Below are 23,547 nucleotides of genomic sequence, written 5' to 3'. Positions count from 1 at the left end.
TCCTGTTTCCATTGATTATCCTTGAGATGTTTCTACAAGTTTATTGGAGTCCACCTGTGTTAAATTCAATTGATTGGATATGATTTGTAAAGGCACACACCTCTCTATATAAGGTCCCAAAGTTGACTGTGCATGTCAGAGCAAAAACGAAGTCAGAAGGTCGAAGGAATTGTCCACAGAGTTCCGAGACAGGATTGGGGAAGGGTACCAAACAATATCTGCAGCATTGAAGATCCCCAATAACACAGTGGCCTCCATCATTCTTAAGTGAAAGAATCACCAAGACTCTTCCTAGAGCTGGCTACCCAGACAAACTGAGCAATCGGGGGAGGTGACCAAGAACCTGATGGTCACTCTGACAGAGCTCTAGAGTTCCTCTGTGGAGATGGGAGAACCTTCCAGAAGGACAACCATCTCTGCAACACTCCACCTGTAATGAATGCGCTGAGAGTCGGGAAGCAAGTTCAGTGGTTGAATAAATAAATGAAAACATAATATAAAACACTAACAACGCACAGAGAGGAAACAGAAACAGAAACAATGACGCTTGGGGAAGGAACCAAAGGGATTGACATATATAGGGCAGGTAATCAAGGAGGTGATGGAGTCCAGGTGAGTGTCATAATGCGCTGATGCGCGTAACGATTGTAACAGGTGTGCGCCATAACGAGCAGCCCGGTGACCTAGAGGCCGGAGAGGGAGCACATATGACTCCACCAATCAGGCCTTTATGGCAGAAAGGCCAGACAGAAGCCACTCCTCAGTAAAAGACACATGACAGCCCGCTTGGAGTTTGCCAAAAAGGCACCTAAAGACTCTCAGACCATGATTCTCTGGTCTGATGAAACCAAGATTGAACTCTTAGGCCTGAATGCCAAGCGTCGCGCCTGGAGGAAACCTGACACCATCCCTACAGTGAAGCATGGTGGTGGCAGCATCATGCTGTGATGTTTTTCACCGACAGGGACTGAGAGACTAGTCAGGATCAAGGCAAAGATGAACGGAGCAAAGTACAGAGAGATCCTTGATGAAAACCTGCTCCAGAGCGCTCAGGACCTCAGGAGACTGGGGGTGAAGATTCACCTTCCAACAGGACAACGACCCTAAACACACAGCCAAGACAATGCAGGAGTGGCTTCTGGACAGGTTTCTTAATGTCCTTGAGTGGCCCAGCCAGAGCCCGGACTTGAACCTGATCAAACATGTCTGGAGACACCTGAAAATAGCTGTGCAGCAACGCTCCCCATCCAACCTGACAGATCTTGAGAGGATCTGCAGAGATAAATTGGAGAAACTCCCCAAATACAGGTGTGCCAAGCTTGTAGAGTCATACCCAAGCAGACTTGATGCTGTAATCACTGCCAAAGGTGCTTCAACACCTGAGTAAAGGGTCAGTTTATTGTTTTTATAAATTAGAAACAAATTGAAAAAAATTGTTTTTTTCTTTGTCATTATGGGGTATTGTGTGTAGCTTGAGGAGGACAAAATAACAATTTAATACATTTTTGAAAAGGCTGTAATGTTACAAAATGTGCAAAAAGTCAAGGGATCTGAATACTTTCCGAAGGCACTGTTAATATATGGAGTCAGTTTAGTGCCAATAATAAGGAGTTGAATACACATTAAAAATAAAAAAATAAAAAATGTTTCCTGATCTTTCTTATATCGCTCAGATATAGGAAACACAAACTTCTTTTAGATTTTTTTGGGGCAGGACTATCTTTAGTGAATCTGTTATTCAATGTGTTTGTATGGGCTGATCGCAGTAAGGTCCATCAAAAATGTTTCTTAAAACTCAAAATCAAATAGCAAAATGATCCTGTTAAGGACATTCTTAAAACAATTCCAGGTTTGATTATGGGTGCTTTTGACATTATTTATCCCCAAGGTCACTACTTTCCTTGGCACCCAATAACCTCCCCGCCCTGCATGCTCCTAACAGAGCCGGTAACCTAACAAATCAAATCAAATCAAAGTTTATTTGTCACGTGCACAGTCATGGAGAACTGGATATTGCCCTTGTCTGGTTCAGTGTCAGCTATAGAACCTTAGTTGAAGCTGAAAGCCATATAAATCTCTCCAAAAACATCTGTGCTTTCTATAAAAGGGGCCGGCTGACCGTGTGCAGGATACCTGATACTCCCTTTGACACACAGGCTTAAGGACACCTAGGAGCAACTTCCTGTCCTTCAGATTGGTTCAGCAGCCTGTGTTACTCTGGCTAACTTTTTATGGGGGAAATGTGCACCATGTTTCCACACACCTTTGCCCCTTTCATATTATAATCTATATACAACTGAAAATAAAAAAATATATAATGTCTGTCTTCTTGATCAATTACTCTATGTAACACTATATTATACGCTCCTGGGGATTTTCAGATATACAGGCCTTTCACTGACCTGGAGAGAAGTAGAAGTTGCTGAAAAACAAAACGTTCCTTCAGCTTTGGTCTGTTGAGGGTAAACTGTTATATTTATTTCATTTCTTTAACCTTTATTTAACTTGGTAAGTCAATTAAGAAACAAATGTGTATTCACAATGACGGCCTACCAAGAAGCAAAAGGCCTCCTGGAGGGACGGGGGCTTGAAGCCTTTCCCTTCTGTTAGGTGTAGGATTAAAAGGCAGTGACTGACATATTACCTGGTGACAGGGTCCATGTTGGGGCTCAAGTTTACACACTGAAAGCTCCTGATCCCTGCTCCTGATCACTGCTGACACTGAGGATAGGACCCAGGGACCCGCTAACTCACATATGACATGCTATTGGCTTTATGTGTTTAAACTACAGACACTACCGTATCATAGCAATGTATTATCTGAAAGATCTGAAAAGGAGGAGAGGTGTGAGTGCAATTCTTGGCTGACTGAGGCCCTGCATATACCCTGACTGGCTCTGCATCTAAGACATTCTCCACATTGAGGATGATGGATAAACTCAGTGAATAAGCCAGTCCAGTACATGCGGTGTGGAATGATACATTCCCAGACGTGATTCACCCCTGAGCTACTCTACATTATCTTGCCCCAGTGGACCTCTGTGTCATATGATTGTCCTGAGTCCACACATGTGGTCTGATTCTCAATCAAGAGGCAAGGAGTGTCTCTCAATCACTCCAGCCCTGCAAAGCAATCTCCTATATCTTCTCTCTCCTCTTTTTTCCCCTTCCCTTTTTCTCAATTTACCAACCAGATTTGTATCTTGGAAAACACTGATCCCCCTCCACTCAGCCAATCCATTCAAATATTTACCTTCCCGCTTGTCCAAGGACATTTGTGGTCTGTGTAATGGTGTGTTAGAGCTGGTACTGCCCCTTCGTGCTCCTGATTTATGTGGTACCAGGGGTTTGGTGAATAAATATTAAAACACTGTAGCGCAATTGGTTGCCAGGAATAACAGGCTGACTGGATTCCTGTGCTGGTTTAGATTGCCTCTCCTGCAGTGATCTGGGGCCTAGAGAGAGGAGGGCCAGAGGAGGCAAGAGAGAGAGAGAGAGAGAGAGAGAGAAAGCGAGAGAGAGAGAGAGAGAGAGGCCAGGTGAAGAAACAAACAAAGAGCTGAAGTAGGTCACCAAATAGAAGAGGAATAGAAGTCAATGTTGAACAAAGACTGTACTGTTGAGAGGACTACAGTAGCCCAGAGCATAACAAGGCCAGCACTACAGGGGCCGGACTGCATATTGAAGACAGTAGATTAGAGAGAAGATAAATACCTTGCTGAACAGTCATAATATTGTAGGTGAAGTTACTGATGGATACACAATTATACTTCATGTTAGCCAATTACACAGTGAATTTGACAAATTATAGCGAAACAAGAAAACCCCCTATGGCGTCCTGATAAACACAAAAGGTGCATTTCTGAGAGCATGCCACTTAGATCACAGGTCAAACCTTCTGCTAGCCTGAGGGTGTTAGTGTTAGCAATGTGTAGTAGAGCACTGGCTTGGACATGAGACACTGAAAACATTCAGTCCCCCACCTGTCCATATGTAGTGTAATTGGCAAATGATCAATATCGCCAATATGCATGCAGTGTACATATGAGTAATCATTGTTATCCTCACACAGTGGTGCCATGTTGTCAGGGGCAGGAGAGGAGGGGAAAGGCTCTGGTCATTAACACTGAGGAGGCAGACACACACATGTATAGTGTCCTCTTCTTTTGGCTCTATACTTTCAAACTTTGGATTTGAAATCAAACAATGACTATGAAGTTAAAGTGCGGACTGTCACCTTTAATTTGAGGGTATTTTCATCCATATCGGGTGAACCGTTTAGACATTTCTGTAGATAGTCCCCCCATTTTATTGGGACGAATGAACTTATATGAGTATTAAAATAGTCAAAAGTTGAGTATTTGGTCCCATATTCACAGCAACAACGACTACATCAAGCTTGTGACTCCAAATTTGTTGGATGCATGTGCTGTTTGTTTTGGTTGTGTTTCAGATTATTTTGTGCCCAATAAAAATGAATGGTAAATAATGTATTATTTGCGTACTATGAAAATGGGACCAAATACTTACATTTTCCCCCTAAACGGTTCACCCGATATGGATGAAAATACCCTCAAATTAAAGCTGTCAGTCTGCACTTTAACCTCAGAGTCATTGTTTGATTTCAAATCCAAAGTTTTGAAGTATATAGCAGAAAGAAGAAAAAATTGTTCACTACCCCAATAATTACAGAGAGCACTGTATGTGTAAGTGAGCGGTGCTGGAGAGACTATTAGGTTCCATTATAATGATTGTTTATTCACGTTACTGGCAGAAATGAGCACACGTGCGCACACATTCTTCTTAGCCTTGCACAGAATAAAGCACGGTGCCCAGTTCATTGCCACCGTTTCATACACATGCACGCTTATACTCATGTATGAGGCACGTGCATTCATGCCCATACACAAGTAAATCACCAGTTGACAGCTTGTTATGCTGCAGTACAGATGTAGGATCTGAATTAGAATATCTTTTTGTGACAGAATTTTCCTGCATCTCAGGAAATGCAGATGAGCTTTGTGATTAACATGAATTCACCTAAAATCCACACTAACACACGGTTATATTAACAGTATTGACCTTTTCATGCAGCCTCCTTTTGGCCAGCTAATAGCCTAATCACCAATCAAGCAACATTATGGACTAAACGTTAAAATCCTGTTGCTGCAGGATTATTTTGCTGTGACAATATAGGTCAAATTAAGATCTAATATCTGTACAATATAAATTACCTTGAGGTCCACATGGATCGCAGTGAGCAGACTGTTACTGTATTTACTATACATGAAGTAGAAAATATGTTTCACTGAGGATTCATGCTAGATTCATTACATAGCCAAAAGTATGTGGACACTTTGCTTGTCAAACATCTCTTTTAAAAATCATGGGCGTTAATATGGAGTTGGTCCCCCCTTTGCTGCTATAACAGCCCCGACTCTATGGGGAAGGATTTCCACTAGCTGTTGGAACATTGCTGAGGGGACTTGCTTCCATTCAGCCACAAGAGCAATAGTGAGGTCGGGCACTGATATTGGGCGATTAGGCCTGGCTCACTGTCGGCGTTCCAATTCATGCCAAAGGTGTTTGATAGGGTTGAGGTCAAGGCTCTGTGCAGGCCAGTCAAGTTCTTCCACACTGATCTCGACAAACCATTTCTGTATGGACCTCGCTTTGTGCCGGGGGGAATTTTCATGCTGATACAGGAAAGGGCCTTTACCGAACTGTTGCCGCGAAGTTGTAAGCACAGAATTGTCTAGAATGTCATTGTATGCTGTAGCGTTAAGATTTCCCTTCGCTGGAACTAAGGAACCTAGCCCGACCCGTGAAAAACAGTCCAATACCATCATTCCTCCTCCACCAAACGTTACAGTTACATTAAGACAGGTAGCGTTCTCCTGGCATCCGCCAAACCCAGATTCGTCCATCGGACTGCCAGATAGTGAAGCGTGATTCATCACTCCAGAGAACGCGTCTCCACTGCTCTAGAGTCCAATGGCGGTGAGCTATACACCACTCCAGCCGATGCTTGGCATTGCACATGGTGGTCTTAGGCTTGTGTGCGGCTGTTCAACCATGGAAACCCATTTCATGACACTCCCGAAGTTGCTTCCAGAGGCAGTTTAGAACTCGGTAGTGAGTGTTGCAACCGAGGACAGACGATTTGTGCACGCTTCAAGCTTCAACTCCTGGCAGTCCCGTTCTGTGAGCTTGTGTGGCCTACCACTTCGCAGCTGAGCCATTGTTCCTCCTTGATTTTTCCACTTCACAATAAAAGCACTTACAGTTGACCAGGGCTGCTCTAGCAGGGCAGAAATGTGACGAACTGACTTATTGGAAAGGTGGCATCCTATGACGGTGCCACGTTGAAAGTCACTGAGCTCTTCAGTAAGGCCATTCTTCTGCCAATGTTTGTCTATGGAGATTGCATGGCTGTGTGCTCGGTTTTATACACATGTCAGCAATGGGTGTGGCTGAAATAGCTGAATCCACTAATTTGAAGGGGTGTCCACGTACTTTTGTATATATAATGGATTTTTGAAGGCCCTGTCATTTCTGTGTATGGCCTAACAGTATATAGAGCCCAACCACATCAGTTCACCATGCTGCTCTGTGCTTCCAAAGGAATGTCTACCCAGGCTTCTCAGCATTACATGGCTGGATAAAGTAAACCAGCCTAAAGCCTTGAATCCTGCTTAGGGCTGAGACTGTGAGATCCAGGGCCTGGGAAGAGCAGTGCTGGCCTGCAAACACACGTACACAACCCAAGCTGCTACTCCTGCTTACAGTAAGACTGGCTGCTTCTACTGGGCATCATCAGACTGCTGGCCAAAGGATTAGCCTCTCAGAGAGACTTTTGAGACTTACTGTAAGGCCTAAGAGGCTGTGTGTGTGATTGTGTGTGTTCGAGTTAGAAAAATGTATTATAGTATCACTCCACAATGATACAATAATTGACAACACAAAATACATATTTCAAAAATGTAAACACATTGTGGACCACTCAGAAATAGTTTTGAGACATCAAAAACAATCATATTCAAACATGGTACAGTGTTTACTTTGGCATCATCTATAATACATCACATAATTTATACATTGGTTTGAGTTTTTATACATTAGGTAGTCTATACACATGTATGCACTAACAAAAAACTAAGTACAGTAGATAAATGAACACTTAGGTACTTATAAAGAAACGTCTCCATTGGAGGATAAGGTGGCATGCTTTGGCGCAGGCATTTACATTATTGTTATCTGTTACATTACATGTCAGTCCAGCCAGACTGACAGAAAAAGATGTCGTCCCTAATGTCGTTATATAAGCATCAGTAGAGCGAAGCGTGAGCTTTGTGTGCCTGCATGCATGTGTGCACTGTGCAGGTGTGTAAACACCAGCCTTTTATAAGATGATGGACTCCCCTCCATTTCATGCTGAATTCCTTTCTGCCTTGATGCGCTGATGTGCTCCTAAAATGGCTTCCCTCCCCTGTTCTCAAATCCATGTGCCTGCAGTCCCAAAGCTTTTGTTCCACTTTCCCTAAAAAAATCCAACACTGCATTTTTGCCTGTTTTTCTGCACAGATTTCCCCCTCAGCATCATATTAATCAGCCATACCATCTTCCACTTTCCTCTAAGATCACATTAGCATTAGTTACATAAATATTGACACTGGGTACATCTGGTTGTTTTGATCAACATTATATTGAAGTAGGTCAATGTAAATGCATTACCCTGGCCCCCAGTGCTGTCCTCTGCAGAGTGAAACTCCTGCTCTAAACCATGACCTTTGATGTTCTATGGTAATTCTCTCAATGCAGTCAACAGGATTTCTCGCTTCGATTTTTAGCTAGAATACATGGATACAGTATGTATTTTAGTAACATGAACAAGTCTCATCTATATGTTGTGGTAGAGTAGTGCTGTATGAATATGGCATATTAGTAACCACCTGATAGTGTGATGTCACACGGTGTTGTGAGAGAGATAGACATACAATTTCCCTGAAGAAAACACATCCACAAAGACTGCACCCCTAATCAGCCAAAGCATAATGGAATGATGAAACAAGAACTGATTAGGAAAGAGAGATAATTCCATGTCTATAAGGACATACGGTATTACTTTTAATCTAATATCCATGATATTAGTCTGAAATAAAATGTTCACTTCTGATCCACCTCAATTGTCAAAACTCTTCCAAATTGGAGAGTTCGGTAGTCCCATGTCTTAACTGCTGTTGTCATCAAATTAATTATAACTCATCTTCTTGTATTCTCTCTGGTCTTGGGGCATAAAATAACACGTGGACCAAATAAAAAAATCACCATATATGATGCGTACACATTAAATAGAACAAACAGTATTTGTCACAATGTTTAATGATTTTGTAGCTTGCATTTGCAAACATCATTAGTGTTTTATACTCCTGCTGTGCAGAAGCGCAGGCGTTCGCTAATATCACCACTGTGTATGCAAAACCATGTCCTCTATCAGTCTTAGAACAGTGTGAGTTCTTCCTCTGCACCACCAACTGAGATACACGTCTATGTCCAAACTCAACTCTCTCCATCTTATCTGTCTACACTGATGATGTTATTTCTACTAAGATCATTGTGTCAGTAACGTGGAAATGGATGATGCATGATGGCTATAGATGGTCAGGTTGCGACAACACTCTGTCTGTGTTATTACAGTAGCCTCTCTCTCTCCATCTCACACACACAGTGTAGGGATCCTGTAACAAATCCTATTTGTTTGAGCAGAAGAGGACAGGAATATTCACACAAAATCACAAAAGCCCAGAGAAAGTTTATTTCACAGAGACTCCTTCCTTGTGCTCCTCCAGATGCTTGTTTTCTGTAACCGAATCTCTCCATTTACATTGTTAGAACTATTTTGTCTCTTGGGTTATTTTTCCATAATGCACCAGGTTATGCTGTTACACCCAAGGGTTTCATAATTTTATTTTTTATTTTATTTCACCTTTATTTTACCAGGTAGGCTAGTTGAGAACAAGTTCTCATTTACAACTGCGACCTGGCCAAGATAAAGCATAGCAGTGTGAACAGACAACACAGTTACACATGGAGTAAACAATTAACAAGTCAATAACACAGTAGAAAAAAAGAAAAAAAGAGAGTCTATATACATTGTGTGCAAAAGGCATGAGGAGGTAGGCGAATAATTACAATTTTGCAGATTAACACTGGAGTGATAAATGATCAGATGGTCATGTACAGGTAGAGATACTGGTGTGCAAAAGAGCAGACAAGTAAATAAATATAAACAGTATGGGGATGAGGTAGGTAAATTGGGTGGGCTATTTACCGGTAGACTATGTACAGCTGCAGCGATCGGTTAGCTGCTCAGATAGTAGATGTTTGAAGTTGGTGAGGGAGATAAAAGTCTCCAACTTCAGCGATTTTTGCAATTTGTTCCAGTCACAGCTGGCAGAGAACTGGACGAAAGGCGGCCAAATTAGGTGTTGGCTTTAGGGATGATCAGTGAGATACACCTGCTGGAGCGCGTGCTACGGGTGGGTGTTGCCATTGTGACCAGTGAACTGAGATAAGGCAGAGCTTTACCTAGCATTGACTTGTAGATGACCTGGAGCCAGTGGGTCTGGTGACGAATATGTAGCGATGGCCAGCCGACTAGGGCATACAGGTCGCAGTGGTGGGTGGTATAAGGTGCTTTAGTAACAAAACGGATGGCACTGTGATAAACTGCATCCAGTTTTCTGAGTAGAGTATTGGAAGCTATTTTGTAGATGACATCGCCGAAGTCGAGAATCGGTAGGATAGTCAGTTTTACTAGGGTAAGTTGGAGATTGGAGATGGAGATGTTTGATATGAGTCTGGAAGGAGAGTTTACAGTCTAGCCAGACACCTAGGTACTTATAGATGTCCACATATTCTAGGTCGGAACCATCCAGGGTGGTGATGCTAGTCGGGCGTGCGGGTTCAGGCAGCGAACGGTTGAAAAGCATGCATTTGGTTTTACTAGCGTTTAAGAGCAGTTGGAGGCCACGGAAGGAGTGTTGTCTGGCGTTGAAGCTCGTTTGGAGGTTAGATAGCACAGTGTCCAAGGAAGGGCTGGAAGTATACAAAATGGTGTCGCCTGCTTAGAGGTGGATCAGGGAATCGCCCGCAGCAAGAGCAACATCATTGATATGAACAGAGAAAAGAGTCGGCCCGAGAATTGAACCCTGTGGCACCCCCATAGAGACTGCCAGAGGACCGGACAACATGCCCTCCGATTTGACACACTGAACTCTGTCTGCAAAGTAGTTGGTGAACCAGGCAAGGCAGTCATTAGAAAAACCGAGGCTACTGAGTCTGCCGATAAGAATATGGTGATTGACAGAGTCGAAAGCCTTGGCCAGGTCGATGAAGACGGCTGCACAGTACTGTCTTTTATCGATGGCGGTTATGATATCGTTTAGTACCTTGAGCGTGGCTGAGGTGCACCCGTGACCGGCTCGGAAACCAGATTGCACAGCGGAGAAGGTACGGTGGGATTCGAGATGGTCAGTGGCCTGTTTGTTGACTTGGCTTTCGAAGACCTTAGATAGGCAGGGCAGGATGGATATAGGTCTGTAACAGTTTGGGTCCAGGGTGTCTCCCCCTTTGAAGAGGGGGATGACTGTGGCAGTTTTCCAATCCTTGGGGATCTCAGACGATATGAAAGAGAGGTTGAACAGGCTGGTAATAGGGGTTGCGACAATGGCGGCGGATAGTTTCAGAAATAGAGGGTCCAGATTGTCAAGCCCGGCTGATTTGTACAGGTCCAGGTTTTGCAGCTCTTTCAGAACATCTGCTATCTGGATTTGGGTAAAGGAGAACCTGGAGAGGCTTGGGCGAGTAGCTGCGGGGGGGGGGGGGGGGGGGGGGCATGAGAAATGCTTGTTGAAGTTTTCGATAATCATGGATTTATCTGTGGTGACCGTGTTACCTAGCCTCAGTGCAGTGGGCAGCTGGGAGGAGGTGCTCTTGTTCTCCATGGACTTTACAGTGTCCCAGAACTTTTTGGAGTTAGAGCTACAGGATGAAAATTTCTTCCTGAAGAAGCTGGCCTTGGCTTTCCTGACTGACTGCGTGTATTGGTTCCTGACTTCCCTGAACAGTTGCATATCGCGTGGACTATTCAATTTTATTGCAGTCCGCCACAGGATGTTTTTGTGCTGGTCGAGGGCAGTCAGGTTTGGAGTGAACCAAGGGCTATATGTGTTCTTAGTTCTGCATTTTGTGAACGGAGCATGCTTATCTAAAATGGTGAGGAAGCACATCTTGTTATGACATCATACCTGTAAACATGTTAACCCATTCTAACCAATCATAAATCCTGTAGAGATGCACTCTTTTTTTTGTTCTTTTTTTTATTTCACTCCCTTTTCAATCTTGTCTCATCGCTGAAACTCCCCAACGGGCTCGGGAGGCGAAGGTCGACTCAGGCATCCTACGAAACCTGCCTAACCCGCTTCTTAACACCCGCCCGCTTAACCCGGAAGCCAGCCGCACCAATGTGTTGGGGAAAACACGTCCAACTGACGACCGAGGTCAGCCTGCAGGCGCCCGGCCCACCACAAGGAGTCACTAGAGAGTGATGAGCCAAGTAAAGCCCTCCTGGCCAAACCCTCCCCTAACCCGGACGACACTGGGCCAATTGTGCGCCGCCCTATGGGACTCCCAATCATGGCCGGTTGTGATACTGCGATGTAGTGCCTTAGACCGCTGTGCCACTTGGGAGGCCCAGAGATGCACTCTTGACTAGGATCAAAAAACCCAACACTCCTTAAAACACTCTTTTTATATCACTCTTCCTCAGACTAAGGATGAGAATCCGAAAAATGTATTTATCCATATATGAAAGCTATAGCTTTTGCGGCACTGCAATTATTGTGAATGGGTGTCTGTATAAGGGCCGTGTGGGTCTTACGTTCATTAGCGTTGAAGGTCTATCCGTCTGTGTGTGAAAGTGTTTGTGTTAGGGTTAGGGGTTGTATCCCTCTTTGACAGTGAGCGTTATGGGGTAGGCTCAGGGTCAGCGGTGGGTCAGTTTCTCCAAGTGCCGGGTTTAGGCTTTGAGGTCACCTCTCCCTCTGAAGGCACTGTGGGCCGAAACAGAGTGTTAGGGTTGGGTAAACTCACAGGGAGCGCCTGATTGCCAGAAAGAGCCTTTATAAAGGGAAAAGCCGAGGCTTGGTTCTAATCACTGGGATATCAAGTGTAGCCAATGTCCCCTCAGAGAGCAAACAAGAGGCAGGTCGTGATCCCTGACTTGGTGGTGCTAAAGGTCGGTGCGCTCATATGAAATGAAGAGCTATTAACAGAAATATCATTGCTAATGAGGACCCTTCTCTGCATAGACAGAGAGAGCCCAGGCTGTGGAATGTGGACTTTTCATAAACACAGGGGAAAGGTTATTAGGAACAACTTTTATGAGGAAATGTAATTACTGGATGAGTGATTGTTGTCCATGTATTAAATTTGTCAACATTTCTGACAAGAGGGTTTAGGGAGTTTTGTTTCTGCCAATGCTTTGGTTGTGTGTGATTCTTGTTTGTGCATGGACATGTGCATGTGTGTGGATACTTTAAAAGTAAAATAATCTATTGAACCCTGTCCTGCCATGGCCTGCCCTGCAGTGACCCAATCTCCCAACCAGGAGGCGCTGCTCGCACTGTGAATCTATGGGGACTGGGACTAGGACCAGAATGAAGACGAAGATGATGTAATCTCTTTCAAGTTTGTGAGCCTTTCTCATGATCTCAGAGCACACATATCCTGGCTCAGTAGCAGAGGCTGAATACAAAGTGAAAGAGTACTGTGTGTGTGTTGATCCCAACTGAAACAGAGTGGAACAGCCATGTCATCACTCCGCACCCAGACCATGTGTTCCCATGGGAAAAGTTACAAAGAGCTGCTAAAAATGAGTGGGGCACATTCTGTGTGCCTCACAGTCACGAGAAGTCACAGTCACTGGACACAAGCCATAACAGTTGAGCGCTTTGCTGAGGTCTACAGAGTCTCTCTCCTAATTCTCTCTCTCTTTTCTCTATCCCTCTATTTCTCTTTCTCTCTCTCTCCTATTTTATTTGATTTCCCTTCACCTTATAAAAAGTGGAGATTACTGTGCCAATGAAGAGTTTATTGATGGAATGAATATCTTAGTTCTCTCCTCATAGTCTGAACTGCTTTATTCGTTTGTCGTAAGAAGGTTTCAGTGTGTTTACTTGAAGTCCCTGATGACAATGAGACAGAGGTAGCAGACAGTCACTAGCGGAGCCATTCTCTGTGAGAACACAACCAAACCCCTTTGGCCATGAGATAAGTGTTTGTTTACCTTCTCCGTTTCTCAGGTAATAAACATTGATTAGCTCAAGTGTATTAGCTTAGCTTAATTAGCACTTTGAGCACACATACAGTCGGAACAAGCCTTCTTTTTAAAAATGTAACTAGGCAAGTCAATTAAGTCAAACTTATTTACAATGATGGCCTACCCCGGCCAACTGTGCGCCGCCCTATGGGACTCCCAATCACAGCCGCCTGGATTCAAACCAGGTATTGCAGTGACCCCTCTTGTACTGAGATGCAGCGTCTTAGACCACTGCGCTACACGAGAGCCCAAACACACACGCACGCATGCAAACATGAATGTACATGTACTCACATCTCAGTCCGGCTGGTCCATGTATCTATGCTGTGGTCCTCCTGACAGTTGTAGTATAATGGATAGTTTGGGCGGTAAAATAAACAGGTTGAGGGGTCAGTCTGGGTGATTTATAGCCTGTAGGATGAATCACCTCCTCTTTCAGGGAGGGGGGTCACCATCCCCATCACCATCACCATCAAGTCCTTCCGTTTCACTGAGCAGCGGAGTAATCTGTGGATTCAGCTGTGACCTCACTAACCTAGTGTCTGAAGCCACCAACAGAGCCTGAAATGGGCTTCATCTGTCCTCCTCCTCCTCACTTTGTCCAGCTCCATCAGACTGCTGTATGTCAATGCCACTCACACATGCCCAGCTACATCAGCCACATGGCTTGCAGTGTAACATCCATTTAACAGTAATATACTATCAACCAGTCAGAGTGTGGGTACCAGGGTTTGAGGTCAGTTCCATGGTGTCAACTCAGAATGACACACATATGCAAATGTCTGTGTTGACAGAATTGGAGTGGAATTTAGCCCACATGGGTACACCATCTCCACACCCTGCAAACTCCATAAGATACTTCTGCTGGTCAGACACTGAACTGTGGCCTATGTATTGCACTGTGAACCACACACTTCATCAATATGGAACTGGTGACAGAGACATTACTCACTACTTATTCATTCATACGTATATACATGGTAGGAATGTGTGCCAGTCTTGCTGCTGGTCACCAGACCTTGTCATTGGATTACAGGTCACACAAATCTAAGTGGCAGCCAGTGAGCTGAGAGAACAGAAACACAGCCCAGTTAAAGCTATAAGACAGTCAGGAGCGAGGTCCGGAGATCACAGAATCTGGCCTGTCACCGACTTACCGCATTACCTTCCTCAATGACAAGGTCGGTTTGTGATGATTCAAATAGGCTGTCTGCTTCCCATAGAGATTACAGTGTGAACCCAGTTCCAGTCAACATAGCAGCAGATCTCACTAGCGAGGTATGCAAGGGGAAACAAGTGGTCACGTCTGGGCAACGCCACAATCTCAGCCACCATGGATGTCCAGGTGTGACGTGAGAAGCCTTGGTCATCCCATAGATAAGGTTGTTATCATGGTAACATATAGGACAGCAGCGGACTGGGCTCTACTCAGCCCCAAATCATATTGACAGGAAATGTGTCGCCTGAAATGAACTGTGAGATGGTTGTGGCCCGCCCCGTGTATCATTCTAGGGCGTGGTTGTGAGTGTTGGCAGCTGATACAGGTTTTCTCAGGCTCAATCAGCCAAGCTGCTTGAGGTAAAAGGGATCAATACTTTTCATTTTGAAAACAGAGGTGATATCGAGCGGAGAAAGACTGACTCCTCACTCAGAGCTGAGTGACAATAAGAGGCAAGAAGAGGCACATTATTTTAATAATTGTGATGTTTCATCTGCTTGTCTCTCTTTCTCCTGGCTTTAGAGACAGAGATGGCTTTGGAAAACGCACCAGAAAAAGTTCAGAGAATACTTATTTTCAGAAATGAGTGCAAAGTGATGCTCAATTCTGTCTGAGCTGAGAACATATTATTGTTTATGCAATTTGGAGACAGGGAGACGTGTATACAGTGCATTGCGAAAGTATTCGGCCCCCTTGAACTTTGCGCCCTTTTGCCACATTTCAGGCTTCAAACATAAAGCAATAGAACTGTATTTTTTTGTGAAGAATCAACAACAAGTGGGACACAATCATGAAGTGGAACAACATTTATTGGATATTTCAAACTTTTTTAACAAATCAAAAACTGAAAAATTGGGCGTTCAAAATTATTCAGCCCCTTTACTTTCAGTGCAGCAAACTCTCTCCAGAAGTTCAGTGAGGATCTCTGAATGATCCAATGTTGACCTAAATGACTAATGATGATAAATACAATCCACCTGTGTGTAATCAAGTCTCCGTATAAATGCACCTGCACTGTGATAGTCTCAGAGGTCCGTTAAAAGCACAGAGAGCATCATGAAGAACAAGGAACACACCAGGCAGGTCCGAGATACTGTTGTGAAGAAGTTTAAAGCCGGATTTGGATACAAAAAGATTTCCCAAGCTTTAAACATCCCAAGGAGCACTGTGCAAGCGATAATATTGAAATGGAAGGAGTATCAGACCACTGCAAATCTACCAAGACCTGGCCGTCCCTCTAAACTTTCAGCTCATACAAGGAGAAGACTGATCAGAGATGCAGCCAAGAGGCCCATGATCACTCTGGATGAACTGCAGAGATCTACAGCTGAGGTGGGAGACTCTGTCCATAGGACAACAATCAGTCGTATATTGCACAAATCTGGCCTTTATGGAAGAGTGGCAAGAAGAAAGCCATTTCTTAAAGATATCCATAAAAAGTGTCGTTTAAAGTTTGTCACAAGCCACCTGGGAGACACACCAAACATGTGGAAGAAGGTGCTCTGGTCAGATGAAACCAAAATTGAACTTTTTGGCAACAATGCAAAACGTTATGTTTGGCGTAAAAGCAACACAGCTCATCACCCTGAACCCACCATCCCCACTGTCAAACATGGTGGTGGCAGCATCATGGTTTGGGCCTGCTTTTCTTCAGCAGGGACAGGGAAGATGGTTAAAATTGATGGGAAGATGGATGGAGCCAAATACAGGACCATTCTGGAAGAAAACCTGATGGAGTCTGCAAAAGACCTGAGACTGGGACGGAGATTTGTCTTCCAACAAGACAATGATCCAAAACATAAAGCAAAATCTACAATGGAATGGTTCAATAATAAACATATCCAGGTGTTAGAATGGCCAAGTCAAAGTCCAGACCTGAATCCAATCGAGAATCTGTGGAAAGAACTGAAAACTGCTGTTCACAAATGCTCTCCATCCAACCTCACTGAGCTCGAGCTGTTTTGCAAGGAGGAATGGTAAGAAATTTCAGTCTCTCGATGTGCAAAACTAATAGAGACATACCCCAAGCGACTTACAGCTGTAATCGCAGCAAAAAGTAGCGCTACAAAGTATTAACTTAAGGGGGCTGAATAATTTTGCACGCCCAATTTTTCAGTTTTTGATTTGTTAAAAAAGTTTGAAATATCCAATAAATGTCGTTCCACTTCATGATTGTGTCCCAATTGCTGTTGATTCCTCACAAAAAAATACAGTTTTATATCTTTATGTTTGAAGCCTGAAATGTGGCAAAAGGTCGCAAAGTTCAAGGGGGCCGAATACTTTCGCAAGGCACTGTACATCATATGCAAACTCCCACTGTTTTCCTGACCCAAGCACACACACACACACACACACACACACACACACACACACACACACACACACACACACACACACACACAAACACAACCTTCTGCAATAATAATACAAATAAAATGAAGCCGTTTTAGGATCACACACCAGATAGGCGCAGGGAAATGTGTTGGTTTACAGAGTCAGTCATAGCAGTACGGCGCCCTTGGAGCTTATAGGTCTAAGTGCCTTGCTCAAGGGCACATCAACAAATGTTTCACTTTGTCGGCTCTGGTATTTGAACCAGTGACCTTTCAGTTACTGGCCCAAAGACATGTACTGATGAAGCCATCATGGTCCAGAGAGTGTATCATAACCATGCCCAGATCTAATTTGACCATTTAGTTGAAGGAAGGAGATTGAAATAGTGACAGCATTCATCTTCCATCACAGCTGGCAGAGGGGGAAACAACAATAGCCCGCTCAATGTATTATAATTTTATTCAGATCAAATTGAAAAATTTAATCACAGTCATATTCATAAAGTGCCAATAGGCGAGGGAGGAAATGCAGTCATAATAGTTCTGCTGCTGCCCCTCTGATTGTTCTACTGTGTGTCTGACATGCTCTCTATTACAGTACAGTCACATACACTCTTAGAAAAAAAGATGCTATCTAGAACCTAAAAGGGTTCTTCAGCTGTCCCCACAGAGAACTCTTTGAAGAACCCTTTTGGGTTCCATGTACAACCCTTTTTTTTTTTTTTTTACATTAAACCCAAAAGGGTTCAACCTATATCTACAGCATACTTATCTGTATTCTGAAACAATTTCAATGTGTATAGCATATCCACACAGTATAATTTAATTTCATATAATTATCATATCTAAATTTACACCTACAAATGTACAAATTATAAACTGTAACACTGTGACCTACAGGATTAGATCACTCTCCTTCCATTTGTCATTGTCAAATGGAACTCACATTTAGACCAGAAAATACCAAAGTATGATTTCAGAGCTGTTCTCCCACCACAGAACAGACATGGTTGTTGAGGAAAGGACCTGGCCGAGCTGGGCCAGAGCGACTAGTCACCGTGACCCGGCTCTCACCTTATCCTCATTAGAGTCTCACTCTAACCCAGGGGAGCACGTTTCATAGTCTCCTGTGAAAGGAAAACACAGCCCTGTTAAAGCCCCTTCTCCTGTGTGTGTGTGTGTGTGTGTGTGTGTGTGTGTGTGTGTGTGTGTGTGTGTGTGTGTGTGTGTGTAAGCCTCTGGGGAGCACAGCTGGAGGAGGAGAGGTGAACCACAGCTCCACTCAGACTGTTGCTGATCCACAGGTCATAACATGTGTTAACAGTGACAGTGAGGTCATGTGTGTGGTGTGTCACTCTCTCACACTGTGTGTGTGTGTGTGTGTTTATGTGAATATATGCAAATGACTATATGCATCTGCTTGAATGGTTCAAAGGATGGCTGTGTGCTACAGTTTAAGTCTTCCATTATTTCTCATCATGTAGGCCAAAAACACTTTATGTAGTACTGCTATGCTATGCCGAATTAAAGCAACCTAGTCTGAACCATTTACCTAACCTCACACACTGGCACATAGTTTTTTCTGAGATATCGGGGTGTAGAAGAGGAACTTAATCTTTGTAACTAGCTAACGAAGCCCACTATGGGAATCCATTCATAGCATGGTACACTATCCAGGTCCTCCCTTTCCCCATGACTGTGGTCCTGTTCTTGCCTCCTCCTATTCACCTCTCACTGCATTATTACAGTCATGTGACCAATGTGGGACACAAACCAGGGGTGAAATGGAATTTGTTCACTGTGCGTACGAAAGCATGGATTCTCCTCCCAAAAACTCTGCCCCCTGTGTATACCTTAAGGTGCACCTCTCGGTTTGCCCTTAATCCCCATTGATTGTTGACCATATGAGCGGCTTTAGGATTCCCTGGGAGATTAATTTAACAAATACACCACCCTCGGGGGACTTAAGATGTGTTTAAAGATAGTTAAAGACTCAAAAGATGTGGCTATAAAGACATAAAAAATAAATAAAAAATGATTGGATGAACAAAACAAATGAACACACACATAGGGTTACATGTTATATTGTGTGTTACTCTCTCACCACGACTCGCCTAAATCAGCATGGGAATAAGGACAACTCAAGAAATTAACTTGTATGAAAACTGCAAGAGGCTAGGGATATAACTAATAGATATTTAAAGGTTTAGATGACTGTTTCCAGAATGTTTTCCCATCAAATAAGAATAACTGCAGTATGACAAAGAAATACAACCATACACTGACTGCAATTTGACTTGGATGTATTACAAATAGAAATTATCGGTTACACAACACAATCAATGGACATGTGTATAGAAATAAAATTAGAAAACCTCCGGTGATTAGAGTCCATGCTTATAAAACTCAGTTATTGACACTGTTCGACATAGCCAACTTGCAAACTATAGTAGGCACACTGTGGAGCCCAACAAAGACATGATGAATGATCCAGCAAAAGGAATGGAAACCTAATGTTACTCACGGTACCGAACTCCCTGAAACAATAATTCCAAGGCCGATGCCCATCTATAACCCATGGCGGAAAATGCCCTGCATGCAACAGAAGAGATGTCCAGGGCCTCCCGAGTGGTGCAGCGGTCTAAGGTACTGCATCGCATTGCTAGATGCGTTACTTCAGACCCAGAGTCATTCCCGGGCTGTGCCACAACCGGCCTCGGCCGGGAGTCCCATAGGACGGCGCACAATTGGCCCAGCGTCATCCGGTTTAGGGGAGGGTTTGGCCAGAGGGGCTTTACTTGGCTCACCGCGCTCTAGCGACTCCTTGTGGTGGGCCGAGTGCCTGCAGGCTGACTCCAGTCACCAGCTGAATGGTGTTTCCTCTGAGACATTGGTGTGGCTGGCTTCTGAGTTAAGCTGGCGGGTGTTAAGAAGTGTGGTTAGGCGGGTTTTGGAGGACGCATGACTCCACCTTTGTCTCTCCCGAGCCCGTTAGGGAGTTGCAGTGATGAGACAAGATTGAAATTAGGGAGAAAAAGGGGGGTACAATGCAAAATAAAATAAAAGAAGAGATGTCCAGGTCACGAAATAAGTCCTCAACTCATCTCAAAACAAAACCGTCCTCTTGAACTCTCAATCTGATAAAACCTAGGCTAGCTGTTGTTGACGTGACGATGGCTAAGTCCTCTACAGCAGGCGAATTCAAGTAGGTTCGATAGATTTGTAACAGGCAAGTAAAACTAAGCAACAGTCTGTTTGCTAATTCAGTTCATAATCTCTTCAGATGTAAAACTTTAAACTTAACAACGGCAGCATCCGTGTCTCTCTTCTAACATCTTGAGCAGAAACTTAAAAGTCTCTCGTGCCACAGCAAACCCAGAAATCACACGATTGGCCGTTTGCTAAACCAAACCAGGTTACTTTAGTTTACTGTAAAAATGAAGTGGACATCACCTTTTCAAAATTCAAACAACAGTGACTGTCAAACGATTTACATGTTGTTTCTTTGTAGTTTGCACATGAAAGTAAACACATTTGTTTGATGCCCTTTCCCAATGCAATTAGAAAATAGGCTCAACAGCAAAAGCTGTAGTAAAACAAAGTGTTTCTAATATATGGTTTTAACAGGGTATTACACTTTATACATGTCAGTTGTGTGCCTTAGAACTATGAAATAAGCTCATGAATAAGATAAATAAGATGGTCTTGACTTCCAAATGGCTAGTCTGGCCTTTCCATATGGACCATTCAGTGTTTCACCTGGCAGGCTGCTCCATCTCAAGGCTTTAATAAAACTATCCTAAGGCCATAACAGAAGACTCGATCCACTCACTCCTATGAGGTCTGACTCCTATGAGGTCAATACTGCTGCACTACTACGGGAGTTTAGGATCATGCACTACTCATACTCACTGCAGTTGTATTGAGCATATACCGCTACATGTATTTTGTGTAGTTAAAATAACTTTGTAGGATATTGTACAACTCTTACACCAAACAATGTAGCGCATGTGTAACAAAAATACTGTTTCATGGATTTTTTTAAACTGGCCAGCAGCGCTAATAGACTACAATTTGAAAAGAGAACAAAACGACTCTTGCCGGCGGGCTCGGTGGGCACATTGTCTACAAGTCTGAAAAGTATTAGCCACAGGCTAGAGGGCTATCTTAATTTCCCTCCATGGCTGTATCATAGCCTTACATCAACATATCTTATGTTCTACAGTGTACATTTGATTAGGCATTCTTATTAAGCCTAGATTTTTCTAAACCAATTTTGGGCCCACTATACATGTGTGACCGGAGCACAAGGCATGTGTTTTCAGAGCGTGTTTTGAAGGCCACCTTTGGGTTCTCTTCTTAATTGAAAAGTGTCTGTTTCATTCACACACAGCCGATTGCCCATCCCCATGGAGGATCAGGTATCTGTCGGAAGTGAAACCAGACATTCATATTCCTCCATGTATTCCCTCCTGTTCTCCCCTAGACCCTGTCAGGCCTGGATCACGACCCCCGCGCCGCATGATCCCCTCTCCTTTCATTGGACAACTGATGTCCCTTCAACACTAGTGGCCTCAGATCAATTTTACACCGCTTTGAGTTTTCTTAATTTACACATCTAATTCATAACCTCCCTACAGTCCTGTTATGAACAAGTACTTACTTCAACTTGAAACTCTTCAGATCAAAGGGCAATGAATAAAAGCGAGCAAAACTCATTTCTAGGCCTTTTCATTAAGGAGGTTTAGATGTGTGTTTGAGTGTATGATGCATAATTAATCAGTTATTAAAGATTGGCAAACACAAAAGCTGCTTATAAGGTTAATTCCATGGCTGGGCCATTTTGTGCTTTGTTTCAGAGCTGGATCAATCTCTATTCGGTCATCAGAAGCAACCAAAACCCCAGACAGACTGTATTAAACCTGGGTGTGGATCAGTAGTCTCCTAGTGTTTTAGGGGGCCTGTATGACATTTTAAACCACTCAACAGTGCACAATTTTGTATTCTTAGAACAAAGCTGATCTTATATTGTGTCCTTGAACAAAGCTAATTTCACTTAACAAACTGTATAACTGATGAGAGAACAATGTCATCAGTGGACAGAGGGCAATATGAATGTATGAATGAGCTGATGATCCTACCAGACGAGCTAAAGACCTTCTATGCTCACTTCGAGGTTAGAAACACTGAACCATGGATGAGATCACCAGCTGTTCCGGACGACTGTGTGATTACGCTCTCCGTAGCCATTGTGAGTAAGACCTTTAAACAGGCTAACATTCACAAGGTTGTAGGGCCAGACGGATTACCAGGAGGCGTACTCAGAGCATGCGTTGACCAGCTGGCAAATGTCTTCACTGACATTTTCAACCTCTTCCTGACCCAGTCTGTAATACCTACATGTTTCAAGTAGACCACCATAGTCCCTATGCCCAAGAATGCCTTGAAATATTTTGAAAGGCTGGTAATGGCTCATATTAACACCACCATTCCAGACACCCTGGACCCACTCCATTTCGCATACTGCCCCAATAGATCCACAGATGACGCAATCTCTATTGCACTCTGCACCGCTGTTTCCCACCTGGACAAAAGAAACACCTGCGTGAGAATGCTGTTCATTGACACAGCTCAGCGTTCAACTTTGCAGTGCCCTCCAAGCTCATCACTAAGCTAAGGACCCTGGGATTAAACAACTCCCTCTGCAACTAGATCCTGAACTTCCTGACGGGCTGCCCCCATGTTGTGAGGGTAGGCAACAACACATCCGCCACGCTGACCCTCAACATGAGGCTATTTTTTGATTATTTATCGTTTTATTCTCTCTGCGTTGTTGGGAAGGGCCCATAAGTAAGCATTTCACTGTTAGCCTACACCTGTTGTTTACAAAGCATATAACAATGATGAACAAATCAAATGATTCTACTATGTGATATGTGACTGCCTGAGGCTGATTGGTTCTGACCCACTCTTACTCTTCAATGTAGAAATCTGGAAATGTAGAAATTTGGTGAGAACTTCCCCCACTGAAATAGCTGGCATTCCAATGTCAGCAGTCCTAATTTTCTTCACAATGACTTTAAACAGCAAAGCAGTAGTGGCTCACAGGCATTACTGACCTTGGATCAGGGAACCATCACTTATGAAAACATGTATGGAATGAAGTTATTATTTTGTCCATAAACATGCAAGGCATGTGTGTTTCTGTGTGTATGTTTGTATTCCAGAGGTCATGTATAGAAAATAGTTCACCTAGGTGCCACACACAGACCTGTAACTGCCAGCTCAACATGAATGGATCAGACCTCCCATAGCTTGCATCTCATATACACTCCTCTCTCTCTCTGAACTTTTGTTACTCTACCACTTGTGTATTTTCAGCCTCTCTCTCTCTCTCTCATTAGAGGCTATCCATCGTCTTACCTCTGCTATAGTCTTGTATGAGCTGGGTGGCCAGCTGGAATGGGTCACAGTGGAGTTTTAGACAGAGGAGTGATGGGGAGAGATCAAGAAATAAACTGCTCCACCGGGGGAGAGATAAACATTTACTTTTCCATGAGGAGCTAGCATTAGTATGACACGGAAAGAGGAGGAGAGAAAGGGAGGAAAGAGGC

The sequence above is a fragment of the Oncorhynchus mykiss genome, chromosome 5 (assembly GCF_013265735.2).
Source record: "Oncorhynchus mykiss isolate Arlee chromosome 5, USDA_OmykA_1.1, whole genome shotgun sequence".
Lineage (NCBI taxonomy): Eukaryota > Metazoa > Chordata > Actinopteri > Salmoniformes > Salmonidae > Oncorhynchus > Oncorhynchus mykiss.
The sequence above is the reverse complement of the archived record's forward strand: the minus strand, read 5'-3'. Positions refer to the sequence as shown.